Here is a 17,417-nt window from a genome sequence, read left to right as displayed (position 1 = left end):
GTGATCCAAAGTCCTAAGGCTCCAATATTACTTACATTGACGAGTCAGTGAGTGGAGCGCGAATATGTGTAATGCCAATATTCTTGCGATGCGAATCTTGCTACTTCTAGAGGACACTGATCCATACCTTCTTTTAGCTTCTTGGCCAAAGAGAATGAGGCAAAGGGGTTAGCAACATTTTCGCGAATATTTAGAATATAGAAATATTTGTATTGACGTATATTCGATATTTTTTTTTCACAGTACACATTACATTGATGTGTACTGTGTAAGAAAATGTGATCATCCCTCCCTGTTTCTAGATTGTAGTACAAAGTCCTAAGGCTCCAATATTACTTACATTGACGAGTCAGTAAGTGGAGCGCGAATATGCGTAATGCGAATATTCTTGCGATACGAATATTGTTACTTCTAGAGGACTCTGATCCCTCCCTTCTTGTAGCTTGTGGGACAATGAGAAGGAGGCAGCCATTTTGTGCAGTTTGATTTGGTGTTGGTTGTGGGAGGAGCTAAATACTGTTAAAAAATTGTAATTAGTGTCTGCGTCTTTTGTTAAAAAAAAAGTTTATTAGGGTTAGTTTTAAGTGTTAGTTTTTTACTGTTTAGTTGGTGTAGTGATTAGTGTCTGCGTCTTTTGTTTAAAAAAACACAAAATAAAAAAAAGTTTTACTGTTATTGCTTATATATATATATATATATATATATATACAGTGGGATGCGAAAGTTTGGGCAACCTTGTTAATCGTCATGATTTTCCTGTATAAATCGTTGGTTGTTACGATAAAAAATGTCTGTTAAACATATCATATAGGAGACACACACAGTGAAATGAAGTTTATTGGATTTACAGAAAGTGCTATAATTGTATAACACAATCAGGCCGGTGCTACATGTGGTCTCTGTTGTTGTCATTTTATTGATTCCAAAACCTTTAGAACTAATTATTGTAACTCAAATTGGCTTGGTAAGCTCAGTGACCCCTGACCTACATACACAGGGGAATCCAATTATGAGAAAGAGTATTTAAGGGGGTCAATTGTAAGTTTCCCTCCTCTTTTAATTTTCTCTGAAGAGTAGCAACATGGGGGTCTCAAAACAACTCTCAAATGACCTGAAGATAAAGATTGTTCACCATCATGGTTTAGGGGAAGGACACAGAAAGCTGTCTCAGAGATTTCCGCCGTCTGTTTCCACAGTTAGGAACATATTGAGGAAATAGAAGACCACAGGCTCAGTTCAAGTTAAGGCTCGAAGTGGCAGACCAAGAAAAATCTCGGATAGACAGAAGCGACGAATGGTGAGAACAGTCAGAGTCAACCCACAGACCAGCACCAAAGACCTACAACATCATCTTGCTGCAGATGGAGTCACTGTGCATCGTTCAACCATTCGGCGCACTTTACACAAGGAGATGCTGTATGCGAGAGCGATGCAGAGGAAGCCTTTTCTCCGCCCACAGCACAAAAAGTGCTGCTTGAGGTGGCTAAAGCACATTGGGACAAGCCAGCTTCATTTTGGAATAAGGTGCTGTGGACTGATGAAAATAAAATGGAGTTATTTGGCCATAACAAGGGGCGTTCTGCATGGAGGAAAAAGAACACAGCATTCCAAGAAAAACACCTGCTACCTACAGTAAAATATGGTGGTGGTTCCATCATGCTGTGTGGCCAGTGCAGGGACTGGGAATCTTGTCAAAGTTGAGGGACGCATGGATTCCACTCAGTATCAGCAGATTCTGGAGATCAATGTCCAGGAATCAGTGACAAAGCTGAAGCTGCGCCGGGGCTGGATCTTTCAACAAGACAATGACCCTAAACACGGCTCAAAATTCACTAAGGCATTTATGCAGAGGAACCAGAACAACGTTCTGGAATGGCCATCTCAGTCCCCAGACCTGAATATAATGGAAAATCTGTGGTGTGACTTAAAGAGAGCTGTCCATGCTCGGAAGCCATCAAACCTGAATGAACTAAAGATGTTTTGTAAAGAGGAATGGTCCAAAATACCTTCAACCAGAATCCAGACTCTCATTGGAACCTATAGGAAGCGTTTAGAGGCTGTCATTTCTGCAAAAGGAGGATCTACTAAATATTGATTTAATTTCTTTTTTGTGGTGGCCAAATTTATGCACCTGCCTAATTTTGTTTAAACAATTATAGCACACTGTCTGTAAATCCAATAAACTTAATTTCACTTCTCCAATATCACTGTGTGTGTCTCCTATATGAAATATTTAACTGACATTTTTTGTCATAACAACCAACGATTTATACAGGAAAATCATGACGATTAACAAGGTTGCCCAAACTTTCGCATCCCACTGTGTGTGTGTGTGTGTGTGTATATATATATATATATATATATATATATATATATATATAATTTTATTATTATTTTTTGCCCTAGAGTCCCCATCCCAATAGAGTTTTTCCCAAATTCCCTTAGTATTATTATTATTTTTAAATATATAAATATGAGGTCTTCTCATAGGCGTTGAAGTAGCAGGGGTAGGGGAGTAGTTAGTTCCAGTGCTGGACTGCTGCGAGCACAGGACCGCTCCTCTACCCACTGAGGGGCGCGCGCAGGTGTCGGTGGTGTCTGCCTCATTCGGGACTTTTTTGGCTGTGGCAGCCGGCCCATTTCCTCTCAGGATGCCGAGGAAGTAGTGTCTCTTGTGGCACAAGCCAGAGACCACGGAGTCCTCTGTCCCGGTTCCGAGCAGCAGCAATCTGTCTCCTGTAGGACCAACCCCCAGTCCCCAAGAATCTAGCCTGCTCCTTTTTGACAGCGACAGTCAGAGGGACATCTTGGGGAGGTAATGCAGTGTCCACGACTGCTGAGATCCCCAGCAAGCGTCCCCGTAGCTATGCAAGTGTGGGGCATGTCCGCTGCTAGGCTGTGCTCCAGCTTGTGAGCTTGGGGGAACGGAGACACACTGGACCTCATGTTCTGGCCACACTACAGGCTCAGGTCCAGAAGTGGCTGACACCCCGAAGGCTAGAGGCAGGTTTGGTTGTTTGTGACAACGGCAGCAACCTCCTGGCCGCCCTCCATGCTGGCAGTCTCACTCACGTGCCCTGCATGGCACTTGTCCTCAACCTTGTGGTACAGAAGTTCCTATGCACATACACAAGGTTGACTGACATTGTACAAAGGGTACGTAGAATTGCCAGCTACTTTCGACACTCCCCAACCACCACCGTGTCCCTGTCCAAACTGCAGCAGGACAACAGCTTGCCCCCTCACAGGCTGATTGGGGACAGTGTGACACGGTGGAACTCCACCCTCCACATGCTGGAGAGGTTGTGGGAGCAGTGACAAGCGGTCAAGGAATACCTGCTGAACCAAGGAACTTCGAGGCCATCACACCAACTCCCCTACATCACTAATGCAGAGTGGGGGCAGATACACCAGGTCTGCCACGTGTTGGCCCCATTTTAGCAGGCGACCAAGATGGTCAGCGGGGAGCATGTCGGCCTCAATTACATACTCCCCATAGTATTTCTGCTAGACAGAAAACTAGATCGCCTGCTCGAGGCTGGGGAGAGTGCCTTGGTGGAGCAAGATGAGGCAACACTGCTCCACCAAGACCAGAAGGAGGAGGAGGAAGAATTTGTTGAGGAGTTTGCCAATGTCCAGGAGTCTGGGCTTAGTCAGGAGGGAGAGACGGTGCTGGGGGCACCGTTAGTCCGGGGGTGGAGCAGCTCCCAATGGGAGCAGCAGCAACAGCAGCATGAGGACCAAGAGGTCATGGTCCTGGGCAGCCATGAACAGTCACAGTGAGCTGTCCTGTTCCCCATGGCTGCCCACATGCTGCGATGCCTCAGGAGGGACCCCCGGATCAGGAATATTAAGGAGAAAGATGATTATTGGTTGGCCACACTTTTAGACCCTCGCTGCAAAGGGAAACTGGAGCAGTTCATCCCAGCCTGAGGCAGGCCAAGATGGATCAATTGCGGGCCTGTCTGATTAACCAGCTGGAGCAGACAAACCCTCAGCCTCACGCTCCAGTTCTCCCCACCCATCTCACCCAGCAGGTGGCTGGCCCCAGCAGCACCAGCCGAGCAGGTGACCTTATGGGTAAGATGAGGTTGTTCTACCAGTCTGTGCGATATAGTAGCAGCAGCAGTCAACACCAGCGGCTGGCCCGCATGGTGGCAGACTACATGGGGTCTATTGGTGCTTCTGACAGCATGAGCACCGACGACCCCATGGAGTACTGGGTTGCCAGGCTGGACACCTGCCGTGAGCTTGCTCAGTATGTGCTGGAGTTACTATCTTGCTCCCCCTCCAGCGTACTCTCTGAGTGAACATTCAGCGCGGCAGGTGGGGTGGTCACCTACAAGTGGACCCGTCTGTCCACTGACTTAATGGACAGACTGACATTTATCAAAATGAATGAGTCCTGGATCGGCAGTGTCTTCTTGGACCCCACTGTTGGTTCAGGCCGTTGAAGGGTCCGTTGTTCATCCCTTTCCTTGTCTCTCACTCTAAAACTCTTGTTTTTTATCTTTTTAAATGTATTTAGAAACATAGAATGTGTCGGCAGATAAGAACCATTTGGCCCATCTAGTCTGCCCAATATACTAAGTACTATGGATAGCCCCTAGCCCTATGAAGGATGGCCTTATGCCTATCCCATGCATGCTTAAACTCCTTCACTGTATTTGCAGCTACCACTTCTGCAGGAAGGCTATTCCATGCATCCACTACTCTCTCAGTGAAGTAATACTTCCTGATATTACTTTTAAACCTTTGCCCCGCTAATTTAAAACTATGTCCTCTTGTAGCCGTTTTTCTTCTTTTAAATATTCTCTCCTCTTTTACCTTGTTGATTCCCTTTATGTATTTAAAAGTTTCTATCATATCCCCTCTGTCTCGTCTTTCTTCCAAGCTCTACATGTTAAGGTCCTTTAATCTTTCCTGGTAAGTTTTATCCTGCAATCCATGTACCAGTTTTGTAGCTCTTCTCTGAACTCTCTCCAAAGTATCAATATCCTTCTGGAGATATGGTCTCCAGTACTGAGCACAATACTCCAAATGAGGTCTCACTAGTGCTCTGTAGAGCGCATAAGCACCTCCCTCTTTCTACTAGTAATGCCTCTCCCTATACACCCAAGCATTCTGCTAGCATATTCTGCTGCTCTATGACATTGTCTGGGAACAGACTTGAAAAAGTTACAGTTGAAGATAGACTACACGTACAAAGTTTTAGTTTTAAAGAGTATAGAATTTGACATGCTTAATTAAAAACGATACCTTTATTATTCGACTGGGTTATAGAGCAAAAAGGGTTTGCTCCAAGTGATATCCCGAATATGATAAATACATTGGGACAAAAACTCCTCTTAAAAAAAGGGAATAAATTCTTACATGTGGTCAATAAAGTACCGACTTGGTAAAAAATTGGGGGTGGTGGGTAGATGGATGGGAAAAGGCTCTTTCCCTAGATGACCCTCAAGATCTAAGATCCTGTGCCCAGGGATGTCCCCTGATGGTGGAGACACCCTGTCCCCATACCTAAGTCTCTTTATTGCCCTAAAAAGGCCCTACTAAAGAACCTGGATTGGAAGCAAATAAATCCAGGGAAAACAAAAAACACATCTACAGATGGAATCATGTATAAACAATAAGACAACCCCAACGCGTTTCAGCTGCAGATAGCAGCTCATCAGGAGGTGATGTGAAATCAGTGGACGTAGGGAATAACAAAACAAACAGATAAATTAAATTCAAAGTAATACTTAGCTCCTATATATATATATATATATATCCTGTTAGGTTCTAATAACGATGAAAAGCAACCTCTGTCAATGGAGACATTACCTGTGGGTAGAGACAAAATAGATCAGATATAGGTTGCATGGTGGAGGACAAGTAAATACCTCTCACCATGTCAGAAAAAACGCTCACCGATCAGAGGGGGGCCCTTGGAGAAGATGCAGCCAGGGTATAGGAGGCTGGAGGGCTCAAGTGGGTCTGGCAGTGTTCGATATTTAAGCGCCGGTGTGTGGTGACCCTTCCGGACGGCGAAATAGTGAACTTCCGGTTGGTGGAACGCATAGCAGTGATGCGATACGTCACTTCCGGTATTTGGACCGCAGGTTTGAACGCATAGGACCCGGAAATGCGGCCAGACACGCTGAGAGATCGTCGGGGCTAAGATAGAAGGTTATAGATGTCTATATTATGTTGGAAAATTAGTGAACAGCCAGTCCTGGCCCCCACTATTATAACCCAGGGATAAAAGACCTCCCACAGAAAGTTTTTTATTATATATATATTTCTATTGGGCCCTCATAGAGAGAGATAGGAGGAGTCAGCCAACTAAAATGGCAAAAATATTTACCCCACATCCTACATAATCCAAAAATATAAGAATGGGATATATGTATATGGGGCAAAGATACAGTGACAACTATATGTGTCACTACTGAAGTAATGGTGCTTCCCGCACCCGCATGGTGAAAAGGGACATAGTTAAGGATATCTTAAAGGACGGAGGTTGGGACTAATTCAAAGACAAAGGAAAGAAGAACGGGCCGTATATTATGGCATTGTCAAATAAAGCATGTATATGTCAGCCGTTCATTTAGACCTCCCGGTGACTGCGACCGGAAGCGATAAATCCACACGAACTCCTTTTGGAGTATCCTCCGGTCCCAGTCACTTCCCCTCGGGGGGGAGGGGACGACTTCGAGTACAGAGAACCTGATGGAACTAGGATCACCTCCATGTTGATCGTTGACATGATTGGCTATGGAGGTGTCCTTTTTTTTGGCTATATCATTTACATGTTCACACACTCTGCACCTAAGCTCTCTGTAGGTTTTGCCAATATAATCTTTGGGGCAGGAACACTGGCAAATGTACACAACCCCCCGTGTTTTGCAGTTGGCAAATGTACCGATGGTGTGGACAAAATTAGTCATCGAGCAAGTGATTGTTTTAGAGGTACATATAAATTTACAGGCCTTACAGGTCCCGCATCTAAATACCCCTTTTGGTTGTCTGTCAAGCCTCCTTCTTGATGCCGGTATAGTGGCTATGCACGAGTCTATCTCTAAGACTCCTGCCCCTGCGGTAAGTTATTTGTGGGAAGGGGGAAATGGCTTTAGACAGATCGTCATCCATCATTAAGATGGGCCTACCTTTAAGTCTTCTGAAATAATGACCCCTAAATCCCTTTCCTCAGATACTGAGGTTAGGACTGTCTCACAGATTTTATATTCTGCTCTTGGGTTTTTACGCCCCAGATGCATTATTTTGCACTTATCCACATTAAATTTTAGTTGCCAGATTTTTGACCATTCCTCTAGTTTTCCTAAATCCTTTTCCATTTGGTGTATCCCTCCAGGAACATCAACCCTGTTACAAATCTTTGTGTCATCAGCAAAAAGACACACCTTACCATCGAGGCCTTCTGCAATTTCGCTGATAAAGATATTAAACAATATGGGTCCCAGAACAGATCCCTGAGGTGCCCCACTGGTAACAAGACCTTGGTCTGAATATACTCCATTGACTACAACCATCTGTTGCCTGTCCCTCAGCCACTGCCTAATCCATTCAACAATATGGGAGTCCAAGCCCAAAGACTGCAATTTATTGATAAGCCTTCTGTGTGGGACAGTATCGAAAGCTTTACTGAAGTCTAGATAAGCGATGTCTACTGCACCTCCGCCATCTATTGTTTTAGTCACCCAATCAAAAAAATCAATAAGATTAGTTTGACATGATCTCCCTGAAGTAAACCCATGCTGTTTTTCATCTTTCAATCCATGGGATTTTAGATGTTCCACAATCCTCTCCTTAAGTATGGTTTCCATTAATTTCCCCACTATTGATGTCAGGCTTACTGGCCTATAGTTGCCTGATTCCTCCCTACTACCTTTCTTGTGAATCGGCACAACATTTGCTAATTTCCAATCTTCTGGGACGACTCCTGTTGCCAGTGATTGGTTAAATAAATCTGTTAATAGTTTTGCTAGTTCACCGCTGAGCTCTTTTAATAGCTTTGGGTGTATCCCATCAGGCCCCTGTGACTTATTTGTATTGATTTTAGACAGCTGACTTAGAACTTCTACCTCTGTAAAGACACATGCATCAAAAGATTCATTAGTCTTCTTTCCTAACTGAGGTCCTTCTCCTTCATTTTCCTTCGTAAAGACTGAACAGAAGTATTCATTGAGGCAGTCAGCTAGTTCTTTATCTTCTTCCATATACCTTCCTTCTTTTGTTTTTAATTTTGTAATTCCTTGTTTTAGTTTCCTTTTTTCATTTATGTATCTGAAGAATGCCTTATCGCCTTTTTTCCCTGACTGAGCTAATTTCTCTTCTGCCTGTGCTTTAGAAGCTCTTATAACTTGTTTGGCCTCTCTCTGCCTAATCTTGTAAATTAGCCTGTCATCCTCGTTTTTTTTTTTTTTTTTATAATTCCTAAATGCTATCTTTTTGTTTTTAATGATTCTGGCCACTTCTGCTGAGTACCACAGTGGTCTTTTCCTTTTTTTGCTTTTACTGACAAGCCTAATGCAATTTATTGATGTTTTTAAATAATTTAAATATTTAATTAATGATGAATTTTTTAAATTATTTATTGATGTATATAATTTGTCATTTATTTAATGTTGATTTTTTAAATGTATTTATTGATGTATATAATTATTTCTTTATTCAATAATGAATTTTATAATCTGTTATAATGTTTTTATATGTTTGTATATTTTTATTAATTTTAATCATGTATTTCTAGATTAATTGATTTATTGAGGGTAGCATTTTTAATACAGTTTATTTATTTAGAAATGTCTATTTATAGTAAATTATTTTAATCATGTATTTTGATAATATATTAGTTTAAGATTTTTAATATCTTTTAATTTTATCTTTATTTTCATATTTATGTTGTGATTAATTTTTTTATTTATTGAATGGTTGTTTTTTTTTATTTTATTTATGTATCGATTAATTTCAGTATAGATCATTTTTTATATATCATGTATTTAGTCTTCAAAAAATGTTTGTAATTGGCACATGGCGCTACATACGCCGCCTGCACCAGTCTGCTATAATTTTCCATATCGGGCTCATCGACTCTGTAGCAGAACACTGGTAGCGCAGCCAGCCTCACCGTGTGCTGATTCCTCCAAGCCAGAGGGCAGTAGGAGTTGCGGTGTTTAGCAGCGGCTCTCTCATCCTCCTTTTGTCTGTGAGGAGTAATGGGTACTGCCGCTCTCCCCACCCATACACGATCAGCAAAGCACACACGCTGGGCTACGGCCAACGACAGGACCCATCCGTCCTGTGCCCGTCTGAACAAAGAAGGCAGTGATGAGCCAGCTTGCCTCGGCCAGGGTCTGGAAGTGTCCCCTGCTCATGCGCCGGTATTAGTTCATCTCCCATCGTTGAAGACTCGGCAGCGGTCCCCGGCTGATGGTGGGGTCCTCGGCGGTTGACTCCAGTGCGCAGCCCTGATCATCGATCGCAGGTCATGGTGCAGAATAAGCCTTTAGATGTGAGGCTTGTCTACACCTGGGAGGGTAGTGTCACACAGCCCGTGGCAGACTTCACCAGGAAGGGGCTGACAGGCAAAGTGAAGCACCTTCAATGTCATTCAGCAGGGTGGAGTTTGGAGTCTGTTCTGAAGGCACCATGTATTCAGGAGTTACATAGAACTGCCGGTAAACTGTCCCCACATAACGAAAGCAGCTATGCTTAATTTTGGTTAACTTGAAAAAGAAAATTATATTCCTTGAAGTTCTTTAAAAATTTACACTAATACGGTCCTCTACAATGCTGATGTCTCAAGGGGGAGAAAATTTGAGATCTTCCAGTGAGAGATGGGGTAGATATCAGAGGAGGATAGACCACATGTATATATATCTATCTACCCTATCTCTCCCAGGAAACGCTGCATCATTCTCCACCTTCAGACATCAGCATTGTAGAGGACCGGATTATTGTATGTTTTTCTTGAACTTAAAGGAATATGAATTTATATTTCAGGTTAAAAAAAAATATGCACAGCTGCATTCGTTATGCGTGGAAAGTTTAGTGGCAGTTCTATGTAACTCCTGAATACATGGTGCCTTCAGAACAGACTCCAAACTCCACCCTGCTGAATGACATTGAAGGTGCTTCACTTTGCCTGTCAGCCCCTTCCTGGTGAAGTCTGCCACGGGCTGTGTGACACTACCCCCCACCCACCCACCCACCCACCCTCCGGGTGTAGACAAGCATCTAAAGGCTTATTCTGCACCATGATCTGCAATCATTGATCAGGGCTGCGCACTGGAGGCAACCGCCGAGGACCCTGACAGCAGCCGGGGATCGCGGCCGAGTCTTCAACGATGGGAAGGTGAACTAATCCTGGCGGCTGAACCAGAGGACACTTCCAGACCCAGACCCTGGCCGAGGCAAGCTGGCTGATCACTGCCTTCTGTGCTCAAACGGGCACAGGACAGATAGGTCCTGCCGTTGGCCGTAGCCCAGCGTGTGTGCGGTGCTGATCATGTATGGGTGGGGAGAGTGACAAAGTGACTTTGACAAAGTAAAATATAACATTTTGTATGCCGTATTCCTGCTGCACACTTAGAACCTGCTGCTGTCATAGGTATCTTAGTTTAGTTATGGTGTTGCCCTGGTCTAGTGGGGGCCAATTCCTGGGAACACATTCCTGCTGCACACTTAGAACCTGCTGCTGCCTGTCCTGCTGAGTTAGGCCGAGCTATGTGTAGGCCTTATACTCGACCATTAACATCTACCTGCTGCTGCTGTCTGTTCTGATCATGCCAAGTTATGTTTAGGCCTTATACTACACCATTACCTTTACATGCTGCTGCTGACTCTCCTTCTGAGTTAGGCCAAGCTATGTGTAGGCCATATACTCGACTGTTACCGTCTACCTGCTGCTGCTGTCTGTCATGATCATTCTGAGTTATGTTTAGGCCTTATACTACACTATTAGCTTTACCTGTTGCTGCTGCTGTTGCCTGTACTGAATCAGCATTGTTAGTCCCATCTATGTGTAGACCTTATACTATAGTGTTAACATTTAGCTACTTGGGTATGTCCTGATCCTGCGTAGTTGCGTCAAGAAATTTGTAGTCCTTATACTACAGAGTTACCATTTACATGCTGCTGTCTGACATGTTACTGCTGGGTTAGACCCATCAATGTTTAGGCCTTAAACTGTAGCATTACTATTTACCTACTACTGTCTGCTATTATTCTGCCAAGTTATGAGTCTGCATTCTACTACAGTATTAACAAATACCTGTTGATGCTGTCTGTCCTGATCGTACATGACTGATTGATGAAGCGATTAAAAGTTTATTATTTTCTTATTTTCTTTTTTGTTTACATACGGACTTAGGTTCAAACATGTGTTGTCTGTCGTCCTGGAAAAGATGCCTGACTTCCATGTTGACCTCTCTACATCGTTGGTTGTGACTGGTGTTATACTCATCCATGTGGTAATTAAGTTTTGTGAATGGAGCGTTATTGCCACATGTAGATATCGCTATATACATTAATATTTTTTGATAATTCTTGACAAATATGTAATGATGATTTGCACATGCTAGTTTAAAATAAACAATACTTTAAAGGGAGTCTGTCACCTCCATATGGCCATATACAGTGCTTACATGGCTCTGTAGCACACCTATACAGGATTGTAACAGTACCTTTGTCTTTGTCTTTAGACTTGCACCAGCAGGAAAAACTGAGTTTAATTAATATGCAAATGAGCACTCGCAAGTGCCCAGGGAGGAGTTCAGTGTGTAAGTGCCCAGGCTACTCTCTCTTCTTTTCACTTTACTCCTCCCCAGCCTCTGCTTTTGCCCGCCCTCCTTGTCTCTTGCCTCATCGATAGGTCCGGACTTGGAGGGCGGGCAAAGGCAGAGGCTGGGGAGGAGTAAAGTGAAAAGAAGGCAGAGCAGCCTGGGCACGTACACACTGAACTCCTCCCTGGGCACTTGCGAGTGCTCATTTGCATATGAATTAAACTCAGATTTTTCCTGCTGGTGCAAGTCTAAAGAAAAGAACAAAGGTACTGTTACAATCCTGTATAGGTGTGCTACAGAGCCATGTAAGCACTGTATATGGCCATATGGAGGTGACAGACTCCCTTTAAACTTTACAGTATAAACTGTGGAGTATATAAACTTCTTGAATTCATGCCACCATTTTGAGAGTAATTCTACTCATTTCCATGGTTGCAATCATGTGACCACTTCGACATGATGCTTTTTTGGCTCACCTTGCGTTCAATTGGTGAGCCAAAATTGTTCGAACACTTTTTTTTTAATCATGTGAACGCAATGTGTTTGGTCACTCGAGCCCTTTTTGCGTTCCACATTTGATTTTAACACATAATTGCATCACAACTTACTTTCTGTAAGGCGGAAGCTATGCTCTAACATTCACTGTTAACAAAACGGGATGCTAGATCTCATCTATGCTGGTTAGTTCTTAGCCCACTACATTATGTTTCAAATCAGATCATTTTTTTTACACTATTTGTTTTGGACAAATTTTGAAAACTTGTCTATCGAATGAATGATGCACCTATTATTTGTCCAAATACTATTAGTCAAGTTAATATTCTCTTCAAATTTATTTATACATATATTATGTTATTTTTAAAAGCGTAATTACGTTAAAGACAAATTACGAATCAGGAAATTTTTTGTAAATGATTTGCACCCCGACCAAATGATTTGCACCCCGACCAGGTACCTCCGTCGACAGATGCTCTGAGTGCTTTCCGAGGACTCCAAGCACTCCACTTGACACCGTTCGCACTGCAGACCCCACGAACCGCCGCAGCTTGGTTTGGGTCTCACCATCCTCCACCCCATCTGGACCCAAGACCGGGCTTCAGCTTCCAGTGGGTGAACCTCTCCTACATCCAGAGAGCAGGAACCATGAACAAGCTCTTACAAGAGCTTATACTCAGGGGAGTATTTTGATATAGCAATCCCCAAGACTGTAGTTATCGCATTCCCCAAACATGAGCCAAAACTTAATGAAGGTATAAAGTAGCCTCTTTATTTTAACACACAAGCATTTTATACACATCTTCCAACAAGGTTACCACCCACAGGGTTTTGTAAAAACAACCAATAACCACGTACAATACCCTCAGACACTCCCACACAAAATCCTCCCCTCTGCCCGTGATAGAAATACCTCACACTGGGTTGATGCAATCATCACAGGCAGGCGAATACACAATATCCTCTGTCCTGGAGACAACCGAGAAGTAATTCAATTATCTCTCAGGACAAAAGACATCGCCAATACACATAGAGAGACAATGGAACAGACCTCCCTACGCAAGGTATACAATGTCCCACCCTTTTCAATACACATAGACATTTAACATCCCAAAATGGCACGAATTAGACCAGGGGTTCAAGTTAGTCCAAGTCCTTTGTGAACAACGGAGGCCTGGCTGATGAGAGGGCCCATAATCCTGGGGGTAGAGGCTAGTAGCCAGCCCCCTCCAAAACCCAGTGGCGAGGTTGGTTTTGCCACACATCTCCCCCTCCCAGGGAAGACTAACCAGATACCTGACCTCATGCCGGTCGGTATCTGAGTTAGTCTGGCAGTCCACCCACAACCCAATACTGGACCTGTTGAATTTTGGGGCCTGGCTCTGTTCTGTATGTCCCCAGCTGTTGAGGGGGCTTCTGCTACTCCTTGCTTCCTTGTTGCTCTCTAGCTAGGAGCTGTAAGTACTTGGTGGGCAGAGGCTGACTGCTCTCTGCCCCGATGCCAGCTCTTCCGCTGGGGTAGCCTGTGGGATGTCTGGCTCTGGAGAAGGGGATAGAGGAGGACAGAGGCCAACTGCGCTCTTCCCAGATGTCAGCTCTTCCGCTGGGATGGGGTCAGGGAATCCTACCCCCAGGACCTTGTTGCGGATCAGCTGTGGAGAGGAGGGATCGCTTCCCTCCTCCTCCTGGCATTCCTGCAGGGTCGGTGAAAACTCTGTACCGCCCGTCTAGCATCCCGGTAGGCCTGGTGCAGAGACTGCGGTCCCATCTGCATCATTGGAGTTAAGGGTGCTGTCCCCCTGTGGTTGGGGAGAGAGACCGGTTGTCTCCTCTCCCTTCAAAGTACACTGCCACTGGGGAGCAGGACCAACTGTCCCTACTCCCTGAAACTCCGGCTGCCGTTGGGGATCTGGGCCGACTGCCCAGCATCTCTGTAGGGCCGGTGGAGAGACCTCGGTCCCATCTCCACCTGCCATATGGGGTTCCCCCCAGGACCAGTCTATGAGGTCCCCTACCTGTGTAGCTGGGACTGAAGCAGGGAATACTTCAGTCGGGTCCTCCCAGTAAACCTCCACAATATCCTCCCAGCTGAAGGGCTCAGACAGGTTTTATACCCGGTAGAACGATATACTCAAATATAAGAAGGTTGTTTCTCAATATTAAAGCCAATAGATCGGAAGTTGGGGAGAAAGCGGTACTTTCACTGGACACTCAAAAGGCATTTGATTGTATTGAATGGGAGTACTTGTGGGCAGTATTAAAAAGGGTCGGTATAGGGGAGGGATTTATAAGATGGATCCAGTTAATATATCATAATCCGAGGGCTAGGGTGATGGTGGATGGGAGTTTGTCCCTGCCACTTGCCCTCCATCAGGGCACTAGGCAGGGATGCCCTCTCTCCCCATTACTATTTGCTATTGCGATTGAGCCCCTGGCAACTATAATAAGAAATGATAGAGAGATTAAAGGTTTTCAATATGCGGGAGGGGAAGAAAAACTGTTAATGTATGCGGACGATATTTTATTATTTATGCACAATACTGGGGATCAGTTTAATAGAGTGATAGATATAATAGATAATTTTTTTTTTTCTGGATTAAATATTAATTGGGGGAAATCACATATGCTGATACTAGGAGATGCACAAACACAGGGAGATTCAAGGGTGCATGTGCTTGAAAAACACGAGAATTTTAAATATTTAGGTATACAAATTTCTGGAAATATAGAAGAATATGAAAAACTAAATGTACTCACCCTAATAAAAGAACTTAGAACTAAAATACACATTTGGAAAAGATTACCAATGTCAATACAGAGTCGAGTAAATCTAATAAAAATGGTTTTTCTCCCAAAAATACTCTACGTCCTGCAAAATGCCCCATCGAGGCTACCGCTGAATATTTTTAAGCTATTAGCCTAATGGGGGATTTTATTTGGAAGGGTGCTATTCCTAAGATAAAGAAAGAGGTGCTCCAGCTCCCAGTGAGAGAGGGTGGACTAGCTGTCCCGCACAGTTTTTTTTTATTATTTAATAACACAATATGGTCATATAAAAGGTAACTTTAGCGGTTTAGTGGGTAGGCAGGAACTAAATAGATTGGGATGGAAAGAGGAATGGAATCACTTAGAGGTGGTGGAATCAGGTGTACTGGGGAAAAATAACACAGGAAATAGGATATTAAATTCATTGGATTATATATGGGTGGAAATTAAAAGAATATTAGAGATTAAAGGGTTTTTGCATTTTACACTTATTTGGAAAAATCTTAATTTAAAGGAACTGCAAACAATTAGGATTTACATAGACTGGGAAAAAAAAGGGATCAAATATTTAGGCCAGATATTTGAACAGGATAAACTGAAAGACTTTAATACATTGGCTAGGGAGTTTAGGATCCCCCAAAGGGATATATATAAATATTTTCAGCTTAGGAATGCTTTACGGACAGTGGAGCAGGATGATAAATATAGAAGGGAAAAATCTGATAGATTATATAAATTTACTGACGGGGGTGAAAGAGGAGGAATAACCGCAAAAAGATATAGGATTTTGATGGAGGGAAAGAAAAAACGGATAACAATACTTGCCAGGAAAAAATGGGAAAACGAACTACAATAATTTACGGAAGAGAAATGGAAGGACGCTCTTAGAAGCTATGCTAGGGTCTCGGATAGGGGCTCACATAAGATTTCACAGTTTTTTTTATAGTTCATAGGTTGCATCGGTCCCCATGGATGTTGAAAAGAATGGGTGTGAGAGCCTCGGACAAGTGCCCAAAATGTAGGGGAGAGAATGCTGATTTAATACATTGTTTTTGGAGATGCCCCAGATTGTTCAGATATTGGACAGAAACAGCAGAGTCTATATTTCTATTTTTGAAGGTTCAACTATCCGAAGATCCAGTAGCTTGTATATTAGGGGCAACTGAACATCTGAAGGTAAATAAAAATATACGGTTGGTTTTGACCAAAGTATTATTCCAAGCTAGACTCCTTATACTTAAGAAATGGGTAAAGGTAGACCCTCCGACAGCGGAGAAAAGCAGTGGACAACTTGATTAAAGAAGAACAGGTCATGGTGGGCCATAGTAAAAAATCACAATACGCTGCCGAAGTATGGAAAGAATGGTTACTTTAGGGCTGGATAGGATTTTTTTTATTTTTTTTTGTTGCGTCCCCCTCTCTCTCCCTAAGGGTGGTGGGTGGGTAAGGGAAACTAGCTTTTTAAGCACAGAAAATTTAGCTGTTTCTGATAAACCTGAAACTGTAATTATCTATTGTTAATACAGATTTTTCTATTGTTGAAATTATGTTTTTTGGGTACAAATGTACATGTCTTTATGAAACTGAAATAAATAATTTAATTTAAAAAAAATGATAACTTATAGAGATTGACAGTACACCCAGTGTACAAGTTTTCAGTTTAATGAAGAGTTAAAAAGAAAAGAAAAAATGGGGGTGGGCAGCTCGGCATCTGGCGGTTATGCTGCCCACCTGATTGTCTCAGAGAGAGAAGGAAAGAAATTAATCAGCAATGGAAGAAAGTGCTGAGGAATAAGAAAGGAATGCTTCAAGATAACAATGTACTAAAAGATGCAGAAGCATGGTATAAAACAGCCAGAGAAATGAAGAAATTAGGCTGGAATGAAGCCAGAGGACTCTGTCATTCTTCAGCAGGCACGACCCCCACCATATTATCAGCCCCCTCAGTCTCCAGAGGTGTGGACCTGTGAAGTATGTCAGTGCCAAAACAACGCTCTAGGCCCACCTCTTTGTATCCGGTTATCACACAAGATGGCACACCTTATGTACCATCTTCCACTTTGGCGGCCATCTTAACTCCTGCAACTGGCGGCCATCTTAACTGAGGGAACTTCACTCTCTGCCCAGCGGCTATCTTAGTTACTGGTATTTTTTCCTGATATGGCTACAAGCACAAAACAATACATATAGATCTAAGTAGCACCGCATAGAGTACTAAACTCAGTAAGTGAAGGATACAATTATACCTATAATTAGTTATTACTTGTAGTATTGTTTTTAATTAGATTAAATGCCTTAACTTTTATGTTTTTTCCTTTACTAGGATTAAGTCAGCACTTGGAGGCAATTTCATCTCGATTTATAACA

General features: G+C 43.1%; 1 protein-coding gene and 1 pseudogene across 1 annotated transcript in view; both read left to right on the top strand.

Annotated features, from left to right (window-relative positions):
- The window catches only part of LOC122935208 (zinc finger protein 397-like), a 1,371,324-nt gene that overhangs the window by 1,195,757 nt on the left and 158,150 nt on the right, over positions 1-17,417 (top strand). The gene's annotated exons all lie outside the window — the stretch shown is intronic.
- LOC122933820 overlaps positions 1-17,417 on the top strand; it is a 72,749-nt pseudogene that overhangs the window by 22,767 nt on the left and 32,565 nt on the right.

This window comes from Bufo gargarizans, chromosome 4 (genome assembly GCF_014858855.1).
Source record: "Bufo gargarizans isolate SCDJY-AF-19 chromosome 4, ASM1485885v1, whole genome shotgun sequence".
NCBI lineage: Eukaryota > Metazoa > Chordata > Amphibia > Anura > Bufonidae > Bufo > Bufo gargarizans.
This window is presented reverse-complemented; position numbering and strand designations above follow the sequence as displayed.